The following is a 27,967-nucleotide window of genomic DNA, read 5'->3' as shown; positions in this document are numbered from 1 at the left end:
TCAGCAAATCCCCGAATTAACCTGGAGCTCACCAACAACCACTGAGTATCATGTGCTTCTATTAGGGAGATCTACTAGTTGAGTACTTGTACCTGCAGCATGAAATGCAACATTCCCAATAAGTGACGTCAATACGAAATAATGTACTGAATATGTAAGGAATAATACAACCATATGTAAAATGAGAGCTCAAGTGAAACCATATAGCAATAGATAAGAATTAGAGACCACATTTTCTTATACTTGTGGAATCGTGTATGTTACATTCTTTTCTTTACTTTTCATTGCATTATAATATTTATAAGACATATGATACAAATGACCAGTTGATCAGCGGTAGAAGAGGATGACCCATGCTAGGTATTTTAACCCCTGGGATGCTGTCCTCATAATTCCACAAATTGGGATCGGCCCATGCTAGGCTTTCACCCCTGAGCTGCCACCCTCTTATACCAATTGGGATTGGCCCATGCTAGGCTTTCGCCCCTGAGCTGCCACCCTTCTATACCAATTGGGATCGACCCATGCTAGGCATTTGCCCCTAGGCTGCCACCCATAATTATACAGATAGCTTCACTTAAATTCTTTATCTTTGAGATTGTTGTTTTTATGTTCATAAATCTTTCGAGATTGTTCTTTGTATAATCATAATCTTTTGAGATTGTTCTTTTAATGATCATTATCTCTTTTGAGATTGTTCTTTTGGTGGTCATAATCATTGTTGAGATTTGGAACTATGGACCAGTAGTAGAAGACATATGAATATGGACTTATGATAATAACAATGACATGGGAAGCAAATGTGACATGAACATGTAATACTTAGGAGCATATGACTCAGTTAAGCATTTTGACATCTCAAATTGAAGCACATATCAAATGAACACATTTAACATTCAGTCAAGAGATTTGAACTCTATATGGTAGCCGGATACTCACTAACTAATATCAAATACAAGGTATACATGAAAGTAGAACCAAGGGAGAACGTTGGCAGATGCAACTTAAGTATGGATACATATTCCAAGTAAGTACATATAAAATGTACAACAGAGCAAGTAGGGATCTTGTGACGTAACATTATAGTCTAACACAATGGGAGTAATAACCAATAAAGGATCTTGTGACGTAACATTATAGTCTAACACAATGGGAGTAATAACCAATAAAGGGAACATATGTTATGTGACAAGATGACATATATATAGATAATTTAAGCAAGTTGGCATGATATGGGCAGATTGTATATCCAACATACAAACATATGTACCATGTGTATTCTAGGATCATTTTGATTTATATAAGGGAAATACGTGCCAAGGGTACTTTGACGGTGAAACAAATTTAAACCTTGCATGCTAATACTTGGTAGAGTAAGCATGTACATTTAGTAACAAACTCATATTAGAGTACTCACTTTTAATGCTCTAAGGAGTAGGAACTGCAACTATGGATCAGTCAATACCAAGGGCACTTAGAAAGCTTACTTTTTGTAATGCAAGTGTTGGATTCATGCCAAAGAAATAGGAAATTGAATAGCCTTACATACCTTGCTATACAATTCAAAAAGTATGACTTAAGCTCATTCTCTTCAGATTACTAATCTACAATAAAATAAGTTGTAAGACTAGTATTAGTAGCTAATCAATTAATTTGAGCTACTTGATCTCACCAAAATATTAACCAAGCAGTAAGCATGCAATTTGTCTAGTCAATGTTTTCTTTCCTTCCCTTTCCCTTAAATCACGTCTATATACTATACAACCTTCGTATCAGGTCCTCCCCAAACCTCCCTGCAATATCTAAGTCCTTTAACGTTTCCATAACTTTCCCGCACATCCATTCACATCCCTTATCATAACATACATAAAACAATCCTTAAACATAATAATGTTATAGAAGAAATATGAACCATGGTTTCTGATCACCAGCACTTGAAGAGTTAACATTACTTTTAAGGTGCTCAAAAAAGCTCATGACTGAATTTAAAGAGGACTCCCCTCTATGGTTGTCCCAACATGCACTAATCACCAGAACATCCTCCCCAATATTACACCATGTAAAAGTAACAATTTCCAACTCACTAACACATACCAAGTGTCCTAATTAGCTCAAGCACAAGTGGGAGAAAATTGCAATAGCTTACCTTGCTGGACAGAACTACGACTTGCTAAGACTTGGATTCTTCAAGGTAAAGGTTGTCCTCCTTAACTTGTCTTAAATTATACCTTACAATATCTTGAACTCCCTAATATTCAAGAACCCTAATGGTATTTAATGGTTGTTGTATGAAGCTAAGAGAGAGAAGAGAGAAAGCTCTAGAAATTAGATTTTTGGCAAAGTAAAAATGGTTGGAAAAAGCTTATATCAATCCCTTTTAAAGGGACCTGCTTTGGCCGACTTTCTCACTCATTTTGGGCCATAATTTTTCAAGTAGGTGACCCACCTACTTGGACTTTTCACTTGGGCCTTTTGCCACCTTTATTGTACTTCTTTTGCAGCCAAACATGTGTCTTTAATTTAGGCCACACATTTAAGTAGGTGATGCACCTACTTTTCCATTCAAATTATTTCTTGTGGGCTTGGAAAGATTGGGCCTTGGCAGTCCATTTTAACCTTATTCTTCTATTCAACTTGGGCCAGATTAATTCAAGTAGGTGTAGTGTACTTGGCCCAATAACATGGTCAAAAGAGTCTTAGTAGGTGATGCACCTACTTGGTTCTTTGGGCTGGTCAATAAGTCAAAGTAGGTGATGCACCTACTTGTCATCTACTAGATTAGTGAAGTCAAGCAAGCACCTCAATATTTTATTCCATTTCTAGACCTTAATACCTTTAACTTAACTTAAAACTTATATACACTATGTCACTTTAAACTTTAGACTGAAATACCACCTTATGATCTCAAGTTTAAATATTTCCATCGACTTCAACTTAATTGGGTCACATTAAAATCTATGGACAGTTCACTTTAAATCTATTATGTTGTCACTAGTTCCATAGGAAACCAAGTCCATAACGATACCACAAGGAAATTTTTAAGCGTCATATAAATAGAAGTAGTACACGTAGAATACGGGGTGTTACATGCCCCCCCCTATGATCATTCATCCTCAAATGATGGGTGAAGCTGATAGTTTGGTTAACCTTGGAATTTCATTTGGAGATTTTCGAGAGTTGCCATTATAAATAGGACTATCCAAAATCCATAGACTAACCTAAAATACGTATAGACAAGTCTAGCATGAAGTCTCAATAGATATGGTTCCTAAAATAATAATATGACAAATTAAACCCCTTTCTTGACCATGTAATTCACTGAATATACACAAGTAGAACTCATACAAATAAGGACTTTAATATACCTAAGCACCAGACATGCAAATGACATATCAAATGAACAAATGCTAGTAGGATTCATGATCATATAGGGGGACCACATGATCTCAGATCCTCATGTTGATGTTTAGAATGAGAAGGGGTACTTAGGATCTCTACCATCTTCTATTCCCAAGTATCTTATGTTATATTCTATTGCTTCCACAATACTTCAATGGAGGTTACACATTTTGAGCTTAGCTTCCGAGACTTAACAATCAAGAATAACTATAGAATCTCCCAATTTTTTCGTATATGGAATGAACACAAAATCATAGGTCTAACCTATCGGGGATCTACTTTCCCTTCTCTTTTATCTCATGACACTTTTCAGAGGTGAGACTTATAAGAACGCATAGCTGTTAATATAAAATCTAAAGTTTTATGCCACACCTTCGAATAAGGCATTATGCTAAGTTATTTATCTATGGTTGTGATAAAATTTACATATATGCCCAACATTTTCTGGTCAAAATCTTCATTACATAATGATACAAGGAAATGTTTTCCCAAAATGTTCAAAACTTAAGTCAATATTCACAGAGGGGCTTAGTGTACAAATAAATAAGTCACATTGGGTATGACATATAGGCAGATTAGCACAAAAGGGAGCGCATAATATATGGGCATTAAGCTATAGAAATATATGGTGTACGCATGCATATGGTTCATAGGGTAGCGTGTGAGAGAATGAACTATAAGGAATGTAGGAAATGGACAAGATGAACGCATGATGCATGAGTACTAAAGCTACAAAATATATAATACGTAAGCAAGTATACTATATGAAACATGAACTACGGAACACAAATCACATTGATCAAGTGCATTATACTGCATGGATTGGTGACCTAACATGTCAATAAGTACACTTATGAATTATGAGCAAGTGAACACATGACACATGGCTAGAAAAGCTATAAGGCCTGTAATGTTTAACCAAGTAGGCTACGAGGCATGTAATATACATAGAAATGGTTTATGATGCATATGACATGTAAACAAGTGATATGTGAGTCATATAACCCACGAGCACTAATTTTTCCCATAGCATATGATCAATTAGCATGCAGTACCCACACAATATGGACGAGTGACATGTGAAAAGTAACCAGTACAATAAATAACATGTAAGGAAATGGTCCTACAAAAACATATAACAATAAACAAGGGTACTCTGAAGCGGATAACACTTACATGTAAGAATTCTATGACATTAGGTAACATGTGAGAAAGTGATCCACAAAGGGCAAATGACATACAAATAGATAAGTTATGGAACATGCAACATGTATAATTAAATAACAAACCATCTTTGGAAACTACGAGATATCCTACAGAACCACTCTACCATATTAAGGGAAAACACACTGTCTTAAGCGTTAAGTAACATGTGGTATAGTTCTGCTCATATTCCTTACTCACCTAAACACATACAATTGATTTCCCCATCTACTCTCTTCAATCTCCTAAGAATTCTTATAGGTGTTCTGATATTGGCACTTGGCTTCCGTCTAGGTCAATATAAATACTATAGTCAAGATAGAAAAAGAAAATCCTCAATAATTCATCTTTTAGAGTAGGAGGCCGAGGTCAACTTTGCCTTCATTACTAGCTTGTGTTATATCATGCTCAACGCCTGGTGCCCTTTAAAGGTCGAAAATAAAAAATAAATAGTGAAGCTTGAATGCACCATAAAACATGAACTCTAATAACATGTAAATGTGAGGTACCTATAAAGTTATGTCATGATTCATAAAATCTTAGATTATCTCTTTTGGTCTTTACTAGATAGGTCTGGCGATACTAATAGATTTATCTTTTTAAAACAAGTAAGGGTGCTCTGACTCCTTTCCCATGCAAGATAGCAAATTTACAACTAGCATATGATCAATTTTTCATCTCCCTTAACTAGACTATGACTGACGAATTACTGCACGCATATATTAAATGAAACATGTAGTAGCTCTATTCAAATTTATGGAAGTCTATACATGTGAATAATGCTCTACGTACATATTCGGCATGTGACATTCAAGCTTCATTCTCACATGCTTCCTGTCTAACAAGTACATTTTAATCAAAACTAGTAGCTTCACGTACTCTAACACCACTATGTACAACCTAACTAATCACAATTTAGGTCTAACCAACCAATTTTCCTTTTGTTAACCTTAACCCTTTGGTCACATACTAATCCTCTATAGCCAAAATATAGATTGTAGTAGGAACTGCCATACATATATCATTTGCAGTAATTAGCACACTTAGCTCTAAGTTTCATAATCATGAAAAGAATATAAATGTTATTAGTACTTATTCGGGGTGGTTGGAACATACCATATAAAACTAACTATTAACATATTCGGGATGATCTATGGTGAGAATTTAGGCCTTGCAGCCAATTAGGGGTACTCTAGTAACACTATTGCACTGATACATTTAGCTATCAGATTGTGCCACTGCCTTCTTCCAACTAAAAGAAACTAGTTCAACAACATCAATTTAGAGTACATGTGTAATACAAAAAATTCGATGTATAGCACAGACTAAGAATAAGTGTCCTCTATAGGAATAGATCCTATAAATATGAAGGAAATATAGAACTCAAGAGTTGGATACATCCTCCTAAGAAGATGTGCTTAGAAATGCTACAACTCATATATGTAACTAGGTGACCCAACTTTTTTAAGTATATGGATAACCATACTATATCTTTCTCAATTGAACCAATGTGATACAAATGGTAAAAATGCAACTTAAAATGCATATAACATAAAAGCCTTTACATACCTTGTGGAGTGGGAAGATCGAATGATATACTGTGAGTTTTCGGTATTGTTAATACATTTCACTTGAGAGTTGTGTGTGTCTAGGGACATTTTGTATTAGTTCTTATGTGTTTTTCTCATGTTTTCAGGAGTTCAGACATGGAAATTTGAAGATACAGCTGAAAGACGTGCAGAAAAGGGCATCTACAGAGGCAACCTACAGACCGTAGGTCCAGTTACGCCCTGTAGATGATGGACGTCGATGGGCAGGCAAGGCATGGCTGAAGATCAGGGAATTCTCGAATAAGTGTGGAACCACGGTTGCAACTTACGGACCGTAGTTTGATCTACAGACTGTACTATTGCTCCGTAAAATATGCTAGAAATTTGGTTCCAGCACCTGATGCTGAAAAGTCTAAGTATGGAGCTACGGAGAGGAGTTACGGACCGTAGATTGACTTACAGTCCGTACTGTTGAACCGTCGAATGTGACAAAAGTTTGGAAGATTTTGAAGATTAAAAATTTGCCCAAGTCCTGAGCCACGGAAGGGACCTACGGACCGTAGATAGACTTATGAATCGTAGGTTAGTATCGTAGATTGAAGACGCGTCATGAAAACTTTATTTCCTAATTTTGTTTCCTTTTTAGTTAGGACTTGTTTTTCTATAAATAGGGTATGTAAACCTCGTTTTAGGGAGTTAGACTTTATTACTTTAGTTCTACTTTGTGACTTTGGAAATTATTTTTTGCAAACCTAGCAATTCTTGATTTCCTAAGTTGGTTTTGAAGATTTTGGTATTGAAATTCAAGTCAAAATTCCGGGTTTGTTATTCTCAATTACGTAAGCTCATAATTCTTTCATCTAAAACAATGAATTGTGTTCATATGATTATGGATAACTAAACTCCACAACTAGGATTGTGGGAACCATGAGCGATTAACAAAGTATGAATAGTAAATAAGCAGTTCTTGAATAGTGTTTTGCATGCATTGATAATTCTTTTGTTTAAAAGTCTTTTTAACGACGTGCAACGTTAGAACTCGCCTTGTTGCTATTTGCCGGACCAAGGAGGTAATCAACAAGAAAAGAATTATCAACATAGATTTAGTGTGATACTATCTAATAGTTTAGTGTCGATTGGTGCGAAGTAATAACTAAGTCAAACATCGATGTGATGTCTAATATGAGGTAAAGGTAAGGGTTAGTAAATTATACACACGTAGCCGGACCAAGGTGCGGGGTGAAATTCTCTAGATGTCGGACCAAGGATTTAGAGATACCTAGCTTATCACTTTTCATGTAGTACACTACGAAGGGATTGTTATTACTATGATTACTGCGTTATGAGCTTGTGGGGAACACGTATACCCTAGTTAATTCTCTTATCTTGATAACAACAAAAATTGACTTTTGTTTACTGATTACTTACTGAATTCTTACAATTTGTTTCACAAATCCCCCCCTTTAATTACTTGTTTCTGGAAGTAATTTGACTAAACGAATATAATTGTTGGTTAAAGTTAAGTCTAGACCATTTTCCTCGTGGGATCGACCCCAATCTACAAGTTGGGTTCTGTACTTGATAACGATCGCTTATGCTTCTTTAGGGAGGTGTAATTTGAGCATATCCAAATTTCACCGCTGCCGGGGAAATTTGGCTTTTAGATTAATTTTAACTGCATTATTGACTTGCTCAAATATTTCCTAATTTTACTTTCTTTTTTCTTTTTGTCTCTCTCAGGTTCTGACTCTAGTGTATGCCAAGTACACGGAGCCAAGTTGAACTACTTACTCCTTACGATCCAGAGTTGAACCAAACTTTGTGAAGAATGAACAATCAAAGAGTTCCAGTTAATCCTATTGGAGGCAATCCAGGTGATGAAGTTGAGTTGCAACATCCGAGGGAAGTTGGTGGGGACAACCAGGTTCCAGCTGAAAATCAATTGGGAGATGCATTGAGGGTGCAGGGTCCACCAGGTCCACGACTGCATGACAACTATAAGGGCAATGTCAATATTGATGACTCTGATGGACCTATTGGCCTACCCCATTTTTCCTTCCAGGCACACATTTGTAGTGACCAGTAGCTTAATGCAGATGCTTACAGCAAAGGGCTTGTTCTCGGGGTTGCCATCGGAGTACCCACATGCTCACATAGCCAAGATAAGGGTGGTTTGCAAGAGTTGTGTAGGTTGACCAGACTTGGATATAGATGTCATCGGATTGTGAGTGTTCCCTCTATCACTGACAGGCGATGTTGTTGTATGGTTCACTAAGCTTCCTTATAACTCAATCTATACATAGGACCAACTGAAGGATGTGTTCTTCGCAAGATATTATCCAATGTCCAAGAAGCTAAATTACAAAGATAAGGTCAATAATTTTGTGGCATTACCTGGAGAGTCTGTGAGTATCTCTTGGGACAGATTCATTGCGTTCATAAGTGGTGTTTCGAATCACTATATTGATGATAAGTCGCTGAAGGAATATTTCTATCGAGGTCAGGATGACAACAATAAAGTAGTGCTTGATACTATTGTTGGAGGTCCATATGGTGAGTGCACATACGCACAGATTGCAGAAAAACTGGAGAAGATCTCTCGTAACAATAAAGCATAGAGCACTAGGAGGTCGAATATTGGGAGAAACACATTTGCCGTTCATGCTACAAACAACCAGTCTGCGGATGAGATTCGTGAAGAGATGGCGCAGATGAGGACAGATTTAGTGTTGGTATTAAAGCATGCGAGCGGAGGTGTGGAAAAGGTAAATGTTGTGAACTACTTGACTAGAACTCCACCACCAGTGGAAGAGTGTTACTATGAAGAGGATGCTTATGCGGTGAATGATCAAACGGGGGGTTTCCGATCAAATGCCTAAGGATCCAATACGGACAATTGGCACCAAGGACAAGGAAACCAAGGTCGGAACTATGGAAATTACAATTGAGAGGGTCAATATATCTGAGATGGGAACTTCAATCGCGACAACAACTACAACCGGAACAACTATGGAAACAAAAACGATTGGGTTGGACCTTATGTTCCCCCTCAAAATCGGGAATCTGGTACTAGGGAAGCTGGAGGCAATATGGCGCGTATTGAAGATATGATGCAGAATATGATGAGAAGGTTTGATGCAACTGATGAGAATGTGAAGGAGATGAGAAATGACTTGTCTGGTATTGGTCAAAAAGGTTGATACACATGCTGTGTCAAAGCATCTAGAGCAGCAGAGGACTCAGTTGTCTACTACAGTGAACCCACGTCAACCTGGCACTCTTCCTAGCAACACCATCCAGAATCCAAAGAATGATGGTCATTGTATGGCAATTACTACTCGAGGGGTAAGCAAACCATTGATCCACCTATGCCATTTGTGGTGAATATTGAGATTAGAAAAGAATATAATGTGGTAGAGGTTGGAGAAGAGTCTGAGAATGTGACAGAGAAAAAAGCGGAGATATCTCAGAAAGTGGTCCCCATACCTAGACTTCCACCACCTTTTCCACAGAAGTTAGTAAAGAAGACTGAAGATGGTAAATATCACAGGTTTATTACTATGTTGAAGCAGCTTTCCATCAACGTTCCGTTGATAGAAGCTTTGGAGAAAATGCTTGGGTATGCGAAGTTTATGAAAGATATGGTGACAAAGAAAAGATCTATGAGTTTTGAAGATGATGATAGATTGCAGCATTGTAGCGCTATTGCTACAAGGTCTCTTGTGCAGAAGAAGGAAGATCCTGTTGCTTTCACAATTCCATGTACTATAGGGTTGTTACACTTTGCTAAGGCATTGTGTGATCTTGGTGCTAGCATCAACCTCATGTCATTATCTATTTATAAAAAGTTGGGTCTAGGGGATCCAAAGCTTACTACGATGCGGTTACTTATGGCCGATCAAACCGTGAAAAGTCCCATTGGTGTACTCCATGATGTGCTCGTAAAGCGGAGTCGTTCATCTTTCCGGCGGATTTTGTGATTCTTGACTGTGAGGTTGATTTTGAGGTTCCCATCATCCTTAGGAGACCATTCCTTGCCACATGGCGTGTGATGGTTGATATGGAGAAGTGGCAGATGAAGTTCAGACTGAACAATGAAGAAGCAACTTTCAATATATTTGTAGGTCCATAAAGCAGAGTGGTAAACTCCAAACGGTATCTGCTATAATTTACAGAGTTGAGAGTGGAACAAAAGTGCAAATTAAAGAGCGACTAGGTGTTGAGGCACTAGCAGCAGTTATGATGAATTTCGATAGTGATGGTATTGAATAGTACGATGAGTTAGTACCTGCACTCGATAGGTGCGAATATCGGTCAAAACCAAAGAAATATGAGTTAGACATGAAGAATCATGAGTCCCTACCTGCGAAACCATCTATTGTGGAGGCACCAAAATTGGCGTTTAAGGCTCTACCACCACATTTGAGGTACGTATTCTTGGGAAAGGATGATACTTTACCGGTAATCATTGCGGCAGATTTGAATGGGCGACAAGTAGAGTGTTTGGTTTCTGTGTTAAAGAGATTCAAGCGAGCTATTGGGTGGACTATTGCGGACATTATTGGGATCCCTCCCGGTATTTGTTCTCATAAAATCCAACTTATGCTGGATCACAAACCTAGTATTGAGCACCAAAGAAGATTAAATTTGCCTATGCAAGAGGTAGTTAAAAAGGAGATTATCAAGTGGTTGGATGTTGGAGTTATCTATCCCATTGCAGATAGTAGTTGGGTGTGTCATGTTCAATGTGTGCCCAAGAAAGGTGGGATTACTATGGTTCCTAATGAGATAAACGAGCTTGTTTCGATGCGGCCCGTGACTGAATGGAGAGTCTGTATGGACTATCGAAAGCTAAACGCTTGGACAGAAAAGGACCATTTCCCTATGTCATTCATGGATCAGATGTTGGATAGACTTGCTGGTAAGGGTTGGTATTATTTTCATGATGGTTATTCAGGCTACAATCAGATTTCTATAACTTCGGCGGACCAAGAGAAGACCATTTTCACTTGCCCTTATGGGACTTTCGCCTTCAAACAGATGCCATTTGGGTTGTGCAATGCTCCAGCGACCTTCCAGTGTTGTATGATGTCAATATTCTCTGATATAGTGGAGGAAACTATTGATGTATTTATGGATGATTTCTCTGTGGTAGGTGACACTTTTGATCGATGTCTGAATCATTTGGCTGAGGTGCTTAAAAGGTGTGAAGATTGCAATTTGGTGCTAAATTGGGAGAAGTGCCACTTTATGGTGAAAGAAGGGATAGTTCTAGGTCATCGGATTTCTGAGAAGGGCATTGAAGTAGATAAAGCAAAAGTTGAGGTAATAGAAAAACTTCCTCCGCCTATCTCTGTAAAAGGTGTTAGGAGTTTTCTTGGGCCTACAGGTTTTTATAGAAGGTTCATCAAAGATTTCTCAAAAATTGCACATCATTTGTGCAAACTGCTCGAGAAGGAGTGTAAGTTCTATTTTGATGATGCTTGTCTAAGAGTATTTGGAGAGTTGACGGAGAAGTTAGTTACTGCACCTATCATTATTTCACCGGATTGGGAACAACCGTTTGAGGTAATGTGTGATGCGAGTGGAGTGGCGCTTGGTGTGGTATTGGGACAGAGGCGAGAGAAAATTCTCCATCCTATTTACTATGCTAGAAAAGCTCTCAATGTGGCCCAAAAGAACTATACGGTAACTGAACAAGAGCTTCTTGCGATGGTATTCGCATTTGAAAATTTTTTATCCTACCTTCTTGGTACTAAGGTCATAGTGCATACTGACCATTCTGCATTGAGGTATTTGATGGCGAAGAAGGATGCAAAACCGAGGTTGATTAGATGGGTATTGTTGCTGCAAGAGTTTGATTTTGTGGTAAAAGATAGAAAAGGAATCAAGTTGCCGATCACTTGTCCAGATTAGAGGAAGAGGCTATGCTAAAGCTTGGTGAAAGGGCTGAAATTAATGATGATTTTCCAGATGAACAGGTATTGGCTGCTTCTCATGATCTGATTCCTTAGTTCACAGACTTTACTAATTATTTGACAAGCAATTTGGTGCCCCCGGACTTGTCTTTTCACCAAAGGAAAAAGTTTATGCATGATGTGAAGAAATTCTTTTGGGATGAGCCTTACTTGTATCGTAGTTGTGCTAATGGGATTATTCGTCGTTGTGTGCCCGAGGTTGAGATGTTGAGCTACTTGAAGCATGCCATTCATCGTTTGTTGGTGGGCATCATAGTGGTATTCAGACTACGCATAAGATTTTGTAGTGTGGATACTATTGGCCTACCATCCACCAAGATGCTCATGATTTCACTAAGTCTTGTGATCGTTGCCAAAGAGAAAGAGGGATTTCAAAGAGGCAAGAGCTTCCTATGAATCATATATTGGTGATAGAATTGTTTGATGTATGGGGCATTGATTTTATGGGTCCATTTGTGAGTTCACATGGGATGAAGTATATTCTTGTTGCGGTTGATTATGTATCGAAGTGGGTGGAAGCAGTTGCGCTCCCCAACAATGAAGGTAAAAGTGTCACCGTATTTTTGAAAAAGAATATCTTCTCCAGATTTGGTACACCGAGGGCGATTATCAGTGATGGAGGTTCCCACTTTTGTAATAAGTTGTTCAAGGCACTACTTGAGAAATATGGTGTCCGCCACAATGTAGCCACTCCTTACCATTCGCAGACTAATGGGTAAGTTGAAATGTCCAACAGAGAGATTAAACAGATTTTGGCGAAGACTGTGAATGCTAATAGAACGGATTGGTCAAGGAAGCTTGATGATGCTCTATGGGCCTATCGCACTACATAAAAGACTCTCATAGGTATGTCTCCTTACCAACTTGTATATGGGAAGTCTTGCCATTTATCGATAGAGCTAGAGCATAAAGCTTTGTGAACAATAAATAAGCTACATTTGGATTGGGGAGCCGCATCTAATCAAAAAATGAATGACTTGAATATCCTTGATGAATTTCGCCTAAAAGCTTATGAAAGCTCAGCCTTGTACAAAGAGAGGATGAAGAGGTATCATGATCAAAGAATTGAAAAGCGAGAATTTGTTGTGGGTGATCTTGTGCTCCTATTCAACTCTAGGTTGCGCTTGTTTCCGGGCAAACTCAAATCCAAATGGACCGGGCCATTTTTGCTCACAAAAGTGCTCCCCCATGGAGCAATTGAACTTGAGATCAGTGAAGGAACAAGGTGCATGGTTAACGGGCAAAGGATCAAGATCTATCTGGGAAACGCAGAAAGTGTGCAAGAAGTTGTTGAGGCCTATCATCTTGATGAAGTCTGAGTAATCAAGAGGCCTGCGTCGTGCCGCGACGTTAAATCAAGCGTTGCTTGGGAGGCAACCCAAGATGTACAATCTAGCCAACGATAGGTTTTTGTTTACCATCTAGGAGTTTTCTTTATTTAGTTTATTCTTTGTATTAATTTAGATACGTGTTTTAGTTTTGTACTAGTGTTGGCTAGAATTAGCATAGGGTCCGTGTCTAAATAGTGTCCAGAAAATGTAAAAATAATGGCCTAATGGTTGCTACATGTGCAGGGACGCGAAGTAAAATCTGCAGAAACAGGTCTGGTGCAGAGGTCTATGGACCCCATCGACGGCCCGTAAGTTAACCTACGGACCGTCAATGTCAACCGTAGATCCCAGGTAAGTTCCTAATTTTTTCCAAGTGTAAGAGTAATCTACGGTCCCTATCTAAGGATCGTAGACGAGGTCTCGTGGGTCCAAAACCCTAATATGCCTAACCCGACCCGGACTCCCCATTTAAAATCCCCAATTTTTAAAACATTTCCCACAATTCCCAAAACCCTCCATTACTCCCTAACCGTCCCTACAACTCCCAAATTTCCTAATTCACCCCAACCTCACTCCCTAATCTCCCCATTAATCACCCCCAACCATCTCTCAAAATCATCCCCATATTCCCAAATCCCTTTTTTGTTTCAAAATTTCGGTGTTCGGGTTCGATGCAACTAGGTGGTTAGTTGTGGCATTGCAAGCTTAGTGTTATCACACAATCACACCACTCCTCATTGCTTGTAAGATAACAGATTTTCCCCTCACTTTGAATTTCGATTCATAGATTGAATATAGAAAGTCAGGAGTCGGGTCTTGACCTTGGGTACTTAAGTGTACGTAATTGCATGCTAAAATTTAAGTACTAACACCCTTGGGACGATAGATTGTGATTGTGTTGCCTTGATAGTGTGTTAAACCTGTATAAATGCTAGTCTATATGTTAGTTTCGACTTAGGGTTCTGAATCTTGTATGAAATAATTATCAAATTAAGTAATTGGAACCCTTAGAATGATGAGCTAGCATGATTGAATGTTGAAATGCATGATTAGACTAGGACATTATTGAAATTGGCTTCAAAATGGGTTTCAAATGAGACATATCTGAGACCTGGCACAGACCCCATCTACGGGACCCCGTCTACGGACCGTAAGTCAAGCTACGGACCATAGATCAGGTCCATATATAGAGGCACTAGGCAAATTTCACCAAGTGTGAAACTACGGAGGTGTACTACGGTCCGTAGATCAATCTACGGACTGTTCTGCACATCTGTAGTTTCCATCAGATATCAACTTTTTGATACCTCTGATCTACGGGGGTTTCTACGAACCGTAAGACTACTTACGGACCGTAGGTCCCCACCGGAGGTGATCACTGTAGCTACTGTAGAATATATTTTATTTTGTGTGTTCGTTTGTCTTTAGTTTGTTTGAGCACTAAATCTCCCTCAACAGGTACCATGGTTAAGAAGAAGGTTATATCCACCAAGGAACGATCTAAATCCACGGCGTCAACTTTTCAGCTAATCAATGAGGACACCGATAGGAAGCAGTGTAACGACCCGAGAGCATCCTCTAGTCGTTACCAACGTATTCGACCTAGAAGAGGTCATATACGCTAGCATTCTTCATAGCATGTGTCACAGAATAAAATCACGGAAAATTTAAAACTTTTACTTTGGAAGTTCAACTTCACTTCATATATGAAAAACAGAATGTAAATTCGTCACAATGTACCATCTAGACATAGAATTATCGAAAATGGGACTTAGCTAAGAAGTCTTGAAATAGGAAAGTACAACAATGTCTTTCAACATAAGCAAAGAACTAAACATAGAAGCTAGATCATAGGGTCTTGTCCTCGGACTTGAGGACTCACCAACTTAGGGAAGCAACTCCAAGTGTCTTGAGAGGTAAGCTTGAATCCTCAACAGCCCGAACCTAAATGTTTGGGGAAAAGGGAGAAAATATGGGTTAGTACAACACACGTACTAAGTATGGCTACTATGCATAAAAACCATTGAAACATGCATAAAAGGACATTTAGTCAAAACATGTTTTTTACCAAGTAAATCCAATATGCACACAAAGTAAGCATCATAGTCCAATCCAACATAATATCATTCCAACATGTAGACAACCCAAGCAATACTAGTGAAATGCAAAGAATAGAACCCCATAACCCTATCCAAAGCCAAGAATCACATTAAGCAACCTACTTCATGCATACCTTCATAAGATCATATCTCATCATAACTTACCATATTCATAATGATCATACATAACATAGCTTCAACATACATAAGTCATAACCATCATAATCATAAGAGAACACTACTACAACCATCTCTTAGGATCCCACAAGTGCAATGTGCAAGAGAAGTCCCATACCCTCTATTACACTATGTAGAAACCCTTAAGAAAGCCCTAGTAAGAGTTCACACCTTTCATACCTTTATTTACTTTTACATTAGGGAAATATTGCAATAACCGACATAGACCATGAGAGCTACATGGAATCCGGTGTTCTACTCCCACACTGAAAAGAGAGGGTTAACACTTGCCTAAGGTGTAACCATTCGTACATAGCTATCTAGGTGGTCCACTAAGCTAGAGTCCTATGTGGGCACATAGTTAAGGGTCAAGGAGATTGCTTCTAGAAACCCTAACTTACTGAATGTGGGGTTTCCATCTCATGAGACAACACATACTGTGGGTAATCCGGACTTGCTAAACGTGAGGAAACCCATGTGGGGAGCCGGACTTACTAAACGTGAGACCCCCACCTCATTTACATGCCCTTTAGGTGCTAAGAATCTAATTCCCATTTGTAATCATCTTTAGTCATTACATAACTTCACATTGGCCTTTACTAGACTCTTATGTAGACATCTTACCATAATAGCTCATATGTGTTCATAAGTGAATAACAATCCTTTCACTTTAGAAACACTTAGCAAGTGAGTAAGCCTTTCACTTTACATTACACTATAATAATGAGGACTACTTTTCAATCATATAGCAATCATACCATAACATACATACATACTTCATAGCTAATTCAAGTGTAGAGGGTTAAGGATGAGGAAACTAAGTCATCAACACCACAACAACACATTAAGTATAGCATCATTACAATCTAAGTAATTCACCTTTCATACTTGAGTTCAAAGAAGAACCAGCCTTCATACCTTCTTTCCCTTCTTGGGACATCCATACTTCAATTACCAATTAATTCATAACCAATACATAATACAAGGTAATTCATGAAGTAATAACATAATCAACACCAATATAAGCAATTGACATATTCCCTTCATAGCCTTCAAGGCTTCATTCAAAGACTCAACCCTAATTTCATAGAAATTATACATAACCTAGGGTAGAATCATCATACAAACATGAATTACATAACATCACATTCAATTCATAGCCTTCAATCAATATCCAACACAAACTAGGGTTAGAATTAGGAAAAGAATGAGAAACATGGGTCTCATGGGGAATTCTTCAAGAAACCACCAATACAACATAAATTCATCCATAATTATTCATATAACATCAATCAAAGTCAGTTTATAACATCAATTTCACTTTAGAAAGAAGACCACGTTTTTGGATTGAAACCTAGAAATTGGAGATTTTGAAATTCATCTTGAAGGGGCCTCTTAGGGAAAGGAATCCCAAGAGTGATAAGCAACCATACCTTATTGACGAATTAACCACGAAAATCCAAGTTGAAACCTTGGAGAGTTGTTCTTCTTCTTGAAGCTCCAATCTTCTTCAATAGAGTTCTTGAGAAGAGAGAGAGAGTAGAGAGAAGGAGGAACTTTAGGTTTAGATCTTTGGGGTTTTGTGTTTGAGTGATAAAAGTGAGGTAAATTGACTTTAAAATCATTATATACACGTCCCCTAAAGTACCCTAAATACCCATCACTTAGTTGGACTCTTTAATGAAGTAAATTGAGTTATGAATTTCTGCATTTTCGTCGCGGAACAAGTCCGCGACGCGGAGCTGTTCCCTGAAGATATTTGGAATTAAATTTCGAGACAATAGAGTCCTCGTCGTGAACTAACTTTTTGCTCCTTGGGGGAGCTAGTCCGCGATGCGAAGTTATTCCCTCCAAGTGCAATTTGCAAGCTGCCTTGGCAGCTTGCTTGGCCAAGGTTGGGGTCCTCCTCGAGGCCCCTTAGGGTGGCCCCGGGGAGTTGTATTCAAAACTTTTGACCCTATAAACATATATTTACCTAATTTAAACCTTTTTACAAGATTATACCATCATACAACACACCCAAACCTGCCCAAAACCTAAGGACACACTAGAACACATTCTTCTCTAGTTTCCGGATGTCGTGGTCGTTTCTTGATGTTTAGACTTTTACTCTTCCAAAACAAGTCAATTGCATTGATTTAGGTTTAGAAACATCATTTTTACTATTTTTAAGTCATTATTCATAAGGTGAGGCTCTAACTTAAGTCATTGAATTTCTGGGGTGTTACAATAGGACCCCGACTATTCACCCACAGCTCCTCGGACTGCTCGAAACCAGTCCAAGAAGGTGATTCTTGACATAGTCGCTGCCTCCTAGTCTGACGAGGAGGATACGCTGATCGGGTCACCAACGAGGTCTGAGTCCAGTTCTGAGTCCAACTCTACTACCAGGTCTGCTTCCTGTTCCGCCACCGGGTCCAATGAACATGATGGGGCTGCCTCATTTGATGAGGCCACTAGCTTGGGCACCATCCAAATCCCACAAAACAATTATCCTAACCCAGTGGAAGGGGAACCAAACAGGTGGTGTGTTGAGAGGCAGTGGCAGATCTATCGAAATGCCAAGATGCTCAATGAAAAGGGAGGATGGCCCGACTTATCACTGAGGAGCGCAAAGTTCTCATCGAGAGTCTACACACTATGCCAGAGATCCACCGATTATTTCAATGGCACAAATGTGAGTGGATGGCTCGAGACCCCGGGACTTACAGCGAGGAGATTGTGCGGGAGTTTTATGCCTCCTATGCTGCCACCCTCCGAGGCTCTATCGACAAGAGGTCCAAGCCCACATCCCAGGACCCTCTCACCTTTACTATTATCTGAGGTATTCGGGTGCAGATCTCTCATGCCACAATCAGCAGGTTCTTATACGGCCCTAGCATTGGGAGCGCTTGGACACCCTACACGGCTGACTTTGATTATAGGTAGGATATCATGCAGACTGGACCAGCCTTCACTCGTAATGCGGATCAGAGGGAGGTTGTCCTATTGTGGCTTGCTAGGCATATGGCCCTGGACGGGGAGTGAGCAGAATGGGTTAATTCACCCCGGTTAGGAATTCGAAAGGCCACCCTAACTCTGGTGGCCAAGTTCTTTTGGCTCTTGGTACGAAACAGAATATCACTGACGCAGGCTAACAACCTAGTTACATGGGCTAAAGCAATAATGGTTTTTGCATTGGTCGCAGGGATTGAAATTGATTTTGGCCACATGCTACTGACGGATATACATGAGAGGGCCTTTAAGACCTTTACTAGTTACCTGTTTCTGTGTATGATCTTTCAGCTATCCAAGGACGTTGGAGTGCCGATTTGGCACTGTGACAAATTGGTCCATGCAACAGGGACTCTAGACATCGGGTTATTCCAGGATGAGGTGAATGTGGTAACTTCGCACATAGGACCTCGGGTTGACGTATCGTTGGGAAATGATTTGGTAGATGTTGTAGAGTAGGTGCAGGGGGATGGGACTTCACCTCCAAATGATGCACCGACTTCCTCCTCACAGGCCACTAGCTAGGCCCCGAGCTCATCCAGAGCCACTCCACCTTTTGGAGCCACTGTTATACCACTAGCCCGAGTCCAGAAATTAGAGGGCCAAATGGCCACTTTGTTGCACCATATTAAGCCCTGGATGCGGAAGTTGATTACTGAGTCCGAAAAGAGAGTAGAAAAGAGGATGGAGGCTAAAATGGACCAAAAGGTCCAAGCAGTTCATAAGCGGCTCGATGTTTTCGAGCTACGAGTTCTAGAGAGGCCAGCTCCTACTATTGATATGTCCTCTTTTCGGGCAGAGTTAGATAGTCTACATGCCGATGTCGATGCCATTCTTGCCACTGTTACAGTTGAGCCATAGGCAGCACCTACTGTATTGACTGATGATACGGTGTTGGATACTTTATTCAGTGGGACCGCCGAGGAGGAGCCCGAGCCTACACGTACCAAAGGTAAGAGGCACCATTCTAGCTGCACTGAGGAGGAAAAATCCCAAAAGAGACAGCGTAGGCGGGAGAAGGAGGCTAAGAAGGCTTCAATTTTAGATGAAGAGTTGCGCCAGCAGATGGTGCGTGAGAATGTTGCGGGGGCATCAAGTTCCGCCCCAGTTGTAGAGGTCCTGCCTGTTGTGAGGGACGATGTGAGCACCATTGATGGTGCAGTTAGAGTAATCGAGAGCACTACTGAGGGTGTTATGATGGATGATGTAGGCACTAATGAGGGTGACCCAAGTATTGTTCTAGCGGGCTCCAGGAAACCGGACCCACCCACTTATTGATGAGTCTTCGGTGCTATGTACCACAGGTTTGCTTCACCCAATCCATTATCTTTTACTATTTTTTGTATGCATTGAGGACAATCGCATCTATTTTTGTTAGGGGTGGGGTAAATGGATTGAGTGATAGGGTGAAGTCTGAGTAACTAAACTCATAAATCCCCTCTTGGGGTTTTCTTGCCTCTGTTCTTTTTCCCCAAGAGACTGCTTAATTTATGTTGAACCGGCATGTGTTAGGAATGTATGTGTAGAAGCATGAGAAAGAATGAAGCATGATGGCAAAAGTTGATTAAAAATTGTGCTATAATCTATAGACTAAAATGGATCAGTCACTACCAACAATGGATCAGTCACTACCAAGGGCACTTAGAAAGCTTACTTTTTTGTAAAGCAAGTGTTGGATTCATGCCAAAGAAATAGAAAATTGAATAGCCTTAGACACCTTGCTATACAATTCAAAAAGTATAACTTAAGCTCCTTCTCTTCAGATTACTAATCTACAATAAAATAAGTTGTAAGACTAGTATTAGTAGCAAATCAATCAATTTGAGCTACTTGATCTCACCAAAATAGTAACCAAGCAGTAAGGATGCAATTTATCTAGTCAATGTTTTCTTTCCTTTCCTTTCCTTAAATAGCGTCTATATATTGTACAACCTTCGTATCAGGTCCTCCCCAAACCTCCCTGCAATATTTAAGTCTTTTAACGTCTCCATAACTTCCCCACACATCCAGTCACATCCCTTATCATAACATACATAAAACAATCCTTAAACATAATAATGTAACATAAGAAATATGAATCATGGTTTCTGATCACCAGCACTTGAAGAGTTAACATTACTTTTAAGGTGCTTAGACAAGCTCTAGACTGAATTTAAAGAGGACTCCCCTTCATGGTTGTCCCAACTAGCACTAATCACCAGAACATCCTCCCCAATATTACACCATGTAAAAGTAACAATTTCCAACTCACTAACACATACCAAGTGTCCTAATTAACTCAAGCACAAGAGGGAGAAAATTGCAGTAGCAAACCTTGCTGGACAGAACTACCACTTGCTAAGACTTGGATTCTTCAATGTAGAGGTTGTCCTCCTTAACTTGTCTTAAATTATACCTTCCAATAGCTTGAACTCTCTAATATTCAAGAACCCTAATGATATTTAATGGCTATTGTATGAAGCTAAGAGAGAGAAGAGAGAAAGCTCTACAAATCAGATTTTTGGCAAAGTAAAAATGGTTGGTAAAAGTTGATATCAATCCATTTTAAAGGTACTTTGGCCAACTTTCTCACTCATTTTGGGCCATAATTTTTCAAGTAGGTGACCCACCTACTTGGACTTTTCACTTGGGACTTTTTGGACTTGAGAACATTGGGCCTTTTTCCACCTTTCTTGTAATTCATTTGCAGCCAAACATGTGTCTTTAATTCACACCACACATTTAAGTAGGTGATGCACCTACTTTCCATTCAAATTATTTCTTGTGGGCTTGGAAAGATTGGGCCTTGCCTGTCCATTTTCCCATTATTCTTCTATTAAACTTGGGCCAGATTAATGCAAGTAGGTGTAGTGTACTTAGCCCAATAACATGGTCAAAAGAGTCTTAGTAGGTGGTGCACCTACTTGGTCCTTTGGGTTGGTCAATAAGTCAAAGTAGGTGATGCACCTACTTGTCATCTACTATATTAGTGAAGTCAAGCAAGCACCTCAATATTTTATTCCATTTCTAGACCTTAATACCTTTAACTGAACTTAAAACCTATATACACTATATCACTTTAAACTTTAGATTCAAATACCACCTTATGATCTCAATTTTAAATACTTCCATCGACTTAAACTTAATCGGGTCACATTAAAATCTACGGACAGTTCACTTTAAATCTATTCTATTGTCACCAGTTGCATAGGAAACCGAGTCCATAACTATACCACAAGGAAAATTTTAAGCGTTATATAAATAGAACTAGTACACGTAGAATACGGGGTGTTACATCCTCCCCCCCCCTTTGATCATTCATCTTCAAATGATGGGTGAAGCTGATAGTTTGGTTAAACTTGGAATTTCATTTGGAGATTTGCGAGCGTTCCTATTATAATTAGGACTATCCAAAATCCATAGACTAACCTAAAACACGTATAGACAAGTCTAGCATGAAGTCTCAATAGATATGGTTCATAAAATAATAATATGACAAATTAAACCCCTTTCTTGACCATGTAATTCACTGAATATACATAAGTAGAACTCATACAAATAATGACTTTAATATGCCTAGACACAAGACATGCAAATGACATATCAAATGAACAAATGCTAGTAGGATTCATGATCATATAAGGGGACCACATGATTTCAGATCATTATGTTGATGTTTAGAATGAGGAGGGGTACTTAGGATCTCTACCATCTTCTATTCCCAAGTATCGTATGTTAGATTCTATTCCTTCCACAATACTTCAATGGAGGTTAAACATTTTGAGCTTAGCTTCTGGGACTTAACAATCAAGAAAAACTATAGTATCTCCCATTTTTTTGTTTATGGAACGAATACAAAATCATAAGCCTAACCTATCGGGGATCTACTTTCCCTTCTCTTTTATCTCATGACGCTTTCTAGAGGTGAGACTTATAAGAACGCATAACTATTAATATAAAATCTAAAGTTTTATACCGCACATTCAAATAAGGCATTATGCTAAGTTATTTATCTATGGTTGTGATAAAATTTACATATATGCCCAACATTTTCTGGTCAAAATCTTCACTATATAATGATACAAGGAAATGTTTTCCCAAAATGTTCAAAACTCAAGTCAATAATCACAGAGGGGCATAGTGTACAAATAAATAAGGCACATTGGATATGACATATAGGCAGATTAGCACAAAAGGGAGCACATAATATACGGGCATTAAGCTATAGAAATATATGGTGTACTCACGCATATGGTTCATAGGGTAGCGTGTGAGCGAATGAACTATAAGGAATGTAGGAAATGGACTAGATGAGCACATGATGCATGAGTACTAAAGATACAAAATATATAATACGTAAGCAAGTAAACTATATGAAATATGAACTACAGAACACAAATCACATTAATCAAGTGTGTTATATTGCATGGATTGGTGACCTAACATGTCAATAAGTACACTTACGAAATATGAGCAAGTGAACACATGAAACATGGCTAGAAAAGCTATAAGGCCTGTAATGTTTAAGCAAGTAGGCTACGAGGCATGTAATATTCATAGAAATGGTTTATGATGCATATGACATGTAAACAAGTGATATGCGAGTCATATAACCCACGAGCACTAATTTTTCCCATAGCATATGATCAATTAGCATGCAATACCCACACAATATGGACAAGTGACATGTGAAAAGTAACCAGTGCAACAAATAACATGTAAGGAAAATGTCCAACAAAAACATATAACAATAAACAAGGGTAATCTAAAGCAGATAACACTTACATGTAAGCATTCTATGACATTGGGTAACATGTGAGAAACTGATCCACAAAGGTTAAATGGCATACAAATAGATAATTTATGGAATATGCAGCATGTATAATTATATAACAAACCATCTTTGGAAACTACGAGATATCCTATAGAACCACTCTACCATATTAAAGGAAAACACACTGTCTTAAGCGTTAAGTCACAGGTGGGATAGTTCTGCTCATATTCCTTACTTACATAAACACATACAATTGATTTCCCCGTCTACTCTCTTTAATCTCCTAAGAATTATTATAGGTATTCTGATATTGGGACTTGGCTTTCATCTAGGTCAATATAAATACTACAGTCAAGATAGAAAAAGAAAATCCTCAATAATTCATCTTTTAGAGTGGAAGGTTGACGTCAACTTTGCCTTCATTACTAGCTTGTGTTATATCACGCTCAATGCCTGGTGCCCTTTGAAGGTCGAAATAGAAAATAAATAGTGAAGCTTGAACGCACCATAAAACATGAACTCTAATAACATGTAAATGTCAGGTACTTATAAAGTTGTGTCATGATTCATAAAATCTTAGAATTATTTTCTTTTGGGCTTTACTAGATAGGTCTGGCGATACTAATAGATTTATCTTTTTAAAACAAGTAAGGGTGGTCTGACTCCTTTCCCATGCAAGATAGCAAATTTACAACTAGCATATGATCAATTTTTCATCTCCCTTAACTAGACTATGACTGACAAATTACTGCACGCATATATTAAATGAAACATGTAGTAGCTCTATTCAAATTTATGGAAGTCTATACATGTAAATAATGCTCTACGTACATATTCGGCATGTGACATTCAAGCTTCATTCTCACATGCTTCCTGTCTAACAAGTACATTTTAATCAAAACTAGTAGCTTCACGTACTCTAACACCACTATGTACAACCTAACTAATCACAATTTAGGTCTAACCAACCAATTTTCCTTTTGTTAACCTTAACCCTTTGGTCACATACTAATCCTCTATAGCCAAAATATAGATTGTAGTAGGAACTGCCATACATATATCATTTGCAGTAATTAGCACACTTAGGTCTAAGTTTCATAATCATGAAAAGAATATAAATGTTATTAGTACTTATTCGGGGTGGTTGGAATATACCATATAAAACCAACTATTAACATATTCGGGATGATATATGGTGAGAATTTAGGCCTTGTCAGCCAATTAGGGGTATCTCTAGTAACACTATTGCACTAATACATTTAGCTATCATATTGTGCCACTGCCTTCTTCCAACTAAAAGAAATTGGTTCAACAATATCAATTTAGAGTACATGTGTAACACCAAAAATTCTATGTATAGCACAGACTAAGAACGAGTGTCCTCTATAGGAATACATCCTATAAATATGGAGGAAATATAGAACTTAAGAGTTGGATACATCCTCCTAAGAATATGTGCTTAAAAATGCTACAGCTCATATATGTAACTAGGTGACCCATCATTTATAAGTATATGGATAACCATACTATATCTTTCTCAATTGAACCAATGTGATACAAATGGTAAAAATGCAACTTAAAGTGCATATAACATAAAATCCTTTACATACCTTGTGGAGTGGGACGGTCGAATAAAATGAGCTTAATGTAGTCTAAATATTGATAAGTACTGATCCTTTTCTATAGGTTGCATGTTGAAATTTTAGCTACCGTTAACCTTAACCATCATAAACATAATATGAATAACATAATCAGGTACAAGTGGAAATTGACTTCTTAACTTCACTTTATTGCACGATCTAGATTATGAAGGATGGTAACATTTCCTAAATGTCCAAGCAGCCCCCTAATTATAAATGTGGCGCACAACACATTCATAAGTAAGGCTTTACTAGACATGGCTTTGTAGACTCTCTAGGACGAACTACTCTGATACCACTTTTGTCAAACCCTAACCCTAGGTAAGGTGGACAAGTACCATATGAACAAATGCTTTACAAGTGACCTATGATTAGAAAGAAAACTACTATGCAGATAGATTTAGTGATGAGAAGTTTCATATACAACACATATTGACTAGTTGAACCGATACATGTGACAAGTGAAACTATGAATACAGATGATAGCTTTACAATGTCTACAAAGCCTCTACTGGAATCCATGATTGTACCACTATAAAATACGCATAGTAAAGACTCGGCAAAGCCACGAATCAACCTAGAGCTCACCAACAACCGCTGAGTATCATGTGCTTCTATTGGGGAGATCTACTAATTGAGTAGTTGTACCTGCAGCATGAAACGCAGCATCCCCAATAAGGGACGTCAGTACAAAAGAATGTACTGAATATGTAAGGCATAATACAACCATCTGTAAAATTAGAGCTCAAGTGAAACAAAATAGCAATAGATAAGGATTAGAGACCACATTTGCTTATACTTGTGGAATCGTGTATGTTACATTCTTTTCTTTACTTTTCTTTGCATTATAATATTTATAAGACATATGATACAAATGACCAGTTGATCAGTGGTAGAAGAGGCTGCCCCATGCAAGGCTTTTTAACCCCTGGGATGTTGTCCTCATAATTCCACAAATTGGGATCGGCCCATGCAAGGCTTTCACCCCTGATCTGCCACCCTCTTATACAAATTGGGATCGGCCCATGCTAGGTTTTCCCCCCTGAGTTGCCACCCTTCTATACCAATTGGGATCAACCCATCCTAGGTATTTTCCCCTGGGTTGCCACCCATAAATATACATATAGCTTCACTTAAATTATTTATCTTTGAGATTGTTGTTTTGATGTTCATAACTCTTTCGAGATTGTTCTTTGGATAATCATAAATCTTTTGAGATTGTTCTTTTGATGATCATTATCTCTTTTGAGATTGTTGTTTTGGTGGTCATAATCATTGTTGAGATTTGGAACTATGGACCAGTAGTAGAAGACATATGACTATGGACTTACGATAATAACAATGATATGGGAAGCAAATGTGACATGAACATGTAATACTTAGGAGCATATGACTCAGTTAAGCATTTTGAAATCTCAAATTGAAGCACATATCAAGTGAAGACATTTAACATTCAGCCAAGAGATTTGAACTTTATATGATAGTCGGATACTCACTAACTAATATCAAATACAAGGTATACATGAAAGTGGAACTAAAGGAGAACGTGGCAGATTCAACTTAAGGACGGATACATATTCCAAGTAAGTACATATAAAATATACAATAGAGCAAGTAGGGATCTTGTAAGGTAACATTATAGTCTAACACAATGGGAGTAATAACCAATAAAGGGAACATATGAACATGTGACAAGATGACAAATATATAGATAATTGAAGCAATTTGGCATGATATGGGCAGATTGTATATCCGACATACAAACATATGTACCATGTGTAATCTAGGATCATTTTGATTTATATAAGGGAAATACGTGCCAAGGGTACTTTGACGGTGAAACAAGTTTAAACCTTGCATGCTAATACTTGGTAGAGTAAGCACGTACATTTAGTAACAAACTCATATTAGAGTACTCACTTTAATGCTCTAGGGAGTAGGAACTGCAACTATGGATCAGTCACTACCAAGGGCACTTCGAAAGCTTACTTTTAATAATGCAAGTGTTTGATTCATGCCAAAGAAATAGGAAATCGAATAGCCTTACATACCTTGCTATACAATTCAAAAAGTATGACTTAAGCTCCTTCTCTTCAGATTACTGATCTACAATAAAGTAAGTTGTAAGTCTAGTATTAGTAGCTAATCAATCAATTTGAGCTACTTGATCTCACCAAAATAGTAACCAAGCAGTAAGCATGCAATTTATTTAGTCAATGTTTTCTTTCCTTCTCTTTCTGTTAAATTGCGTCTATATATTATACAACCTTCGTATCATGTCCTCCCCAAACCTCCCTGCAATATTTAAGTCCTTTAACTTCTTCATAACTTCCCCGCACATCCAGTCACATCCCTTATCATAACCTACATAAAACAATCCTTAAACATAATAATGTAACAGAAGAAATATGAATCATGGTTTCTGATCACCGGCACTTGAAAAGTTAACATTACTTTTAAGGTGCGCAAACAAGCTCATGACTGAATTTAAAAAGGACTCCCCTCCATGGTTGTCCAAACATGAACTAATCACCAGAACATCCTCCCCAATATTACACCATGTAAAAGTAACAATTTCCAACTCACTAACACATACCAAGTGTCCTAATTAACTCAAGAACAAGAGGGAGAAAATTGCAGTAGCTTACCTTGCTGGACAGAACAACCACTTGTTAAGACTTGGATTCTTCAAGGTAAAGGTTGTCCTCCTTAACTTGTCTTAAATTACACCTTCCAATAGCTTGAACTCCCTAATATTCAAGAACCCTAATGGTATTTAATGGTTGTTGTATGAAGCTAAGAGAGAGAAGAGAGAAAGCTCTAGAAATCAGATTTTTGGCAAA

General features: G+C 38.3%; 1 long non-coding RNA gene across 1 annotated transcript; it reads right to left on the bottom strand.

Moving 5' to 3' along the window:
• Nucleotides 1-19: 19 nt before the first annotated feature.
• Nucleotides 20-27,857, bottom strand: LOC125840609 (uncharacterized). The gene is made up of 3 exons (XR_007443753.1): nt 27,773-27,857; nt 27,176-27,230; nt 20-92 (listed from the first exon to the last, which is right to left on the bottom strand). It is a non-coding gene; the product is annotated as an uncharacterized LOC125840609 (long non-coding RNA).
• Between the last annotated feature and the right edge of the window lie 110 nt (nt 27,858-27,967).

This window comes from Solanum verrucosum, unplaced genomic scaffold (assembly GCF_900185275.1).
Source record: "Solanum verrucosum unplaced genomic scaffold, falcon-dt-bn FXZP01000224.1, whole genome shotgun sequence".
Lineage (NCBI taxonomy): Eukaryota > Viridiplantae > Streptophyta > Magnoliopsida > Solanales > Solanaceae > Solanum > Solanum verrucosum.
This window is presented reverse-complemented; position numbering and strand designations above follow the sequence as displayed.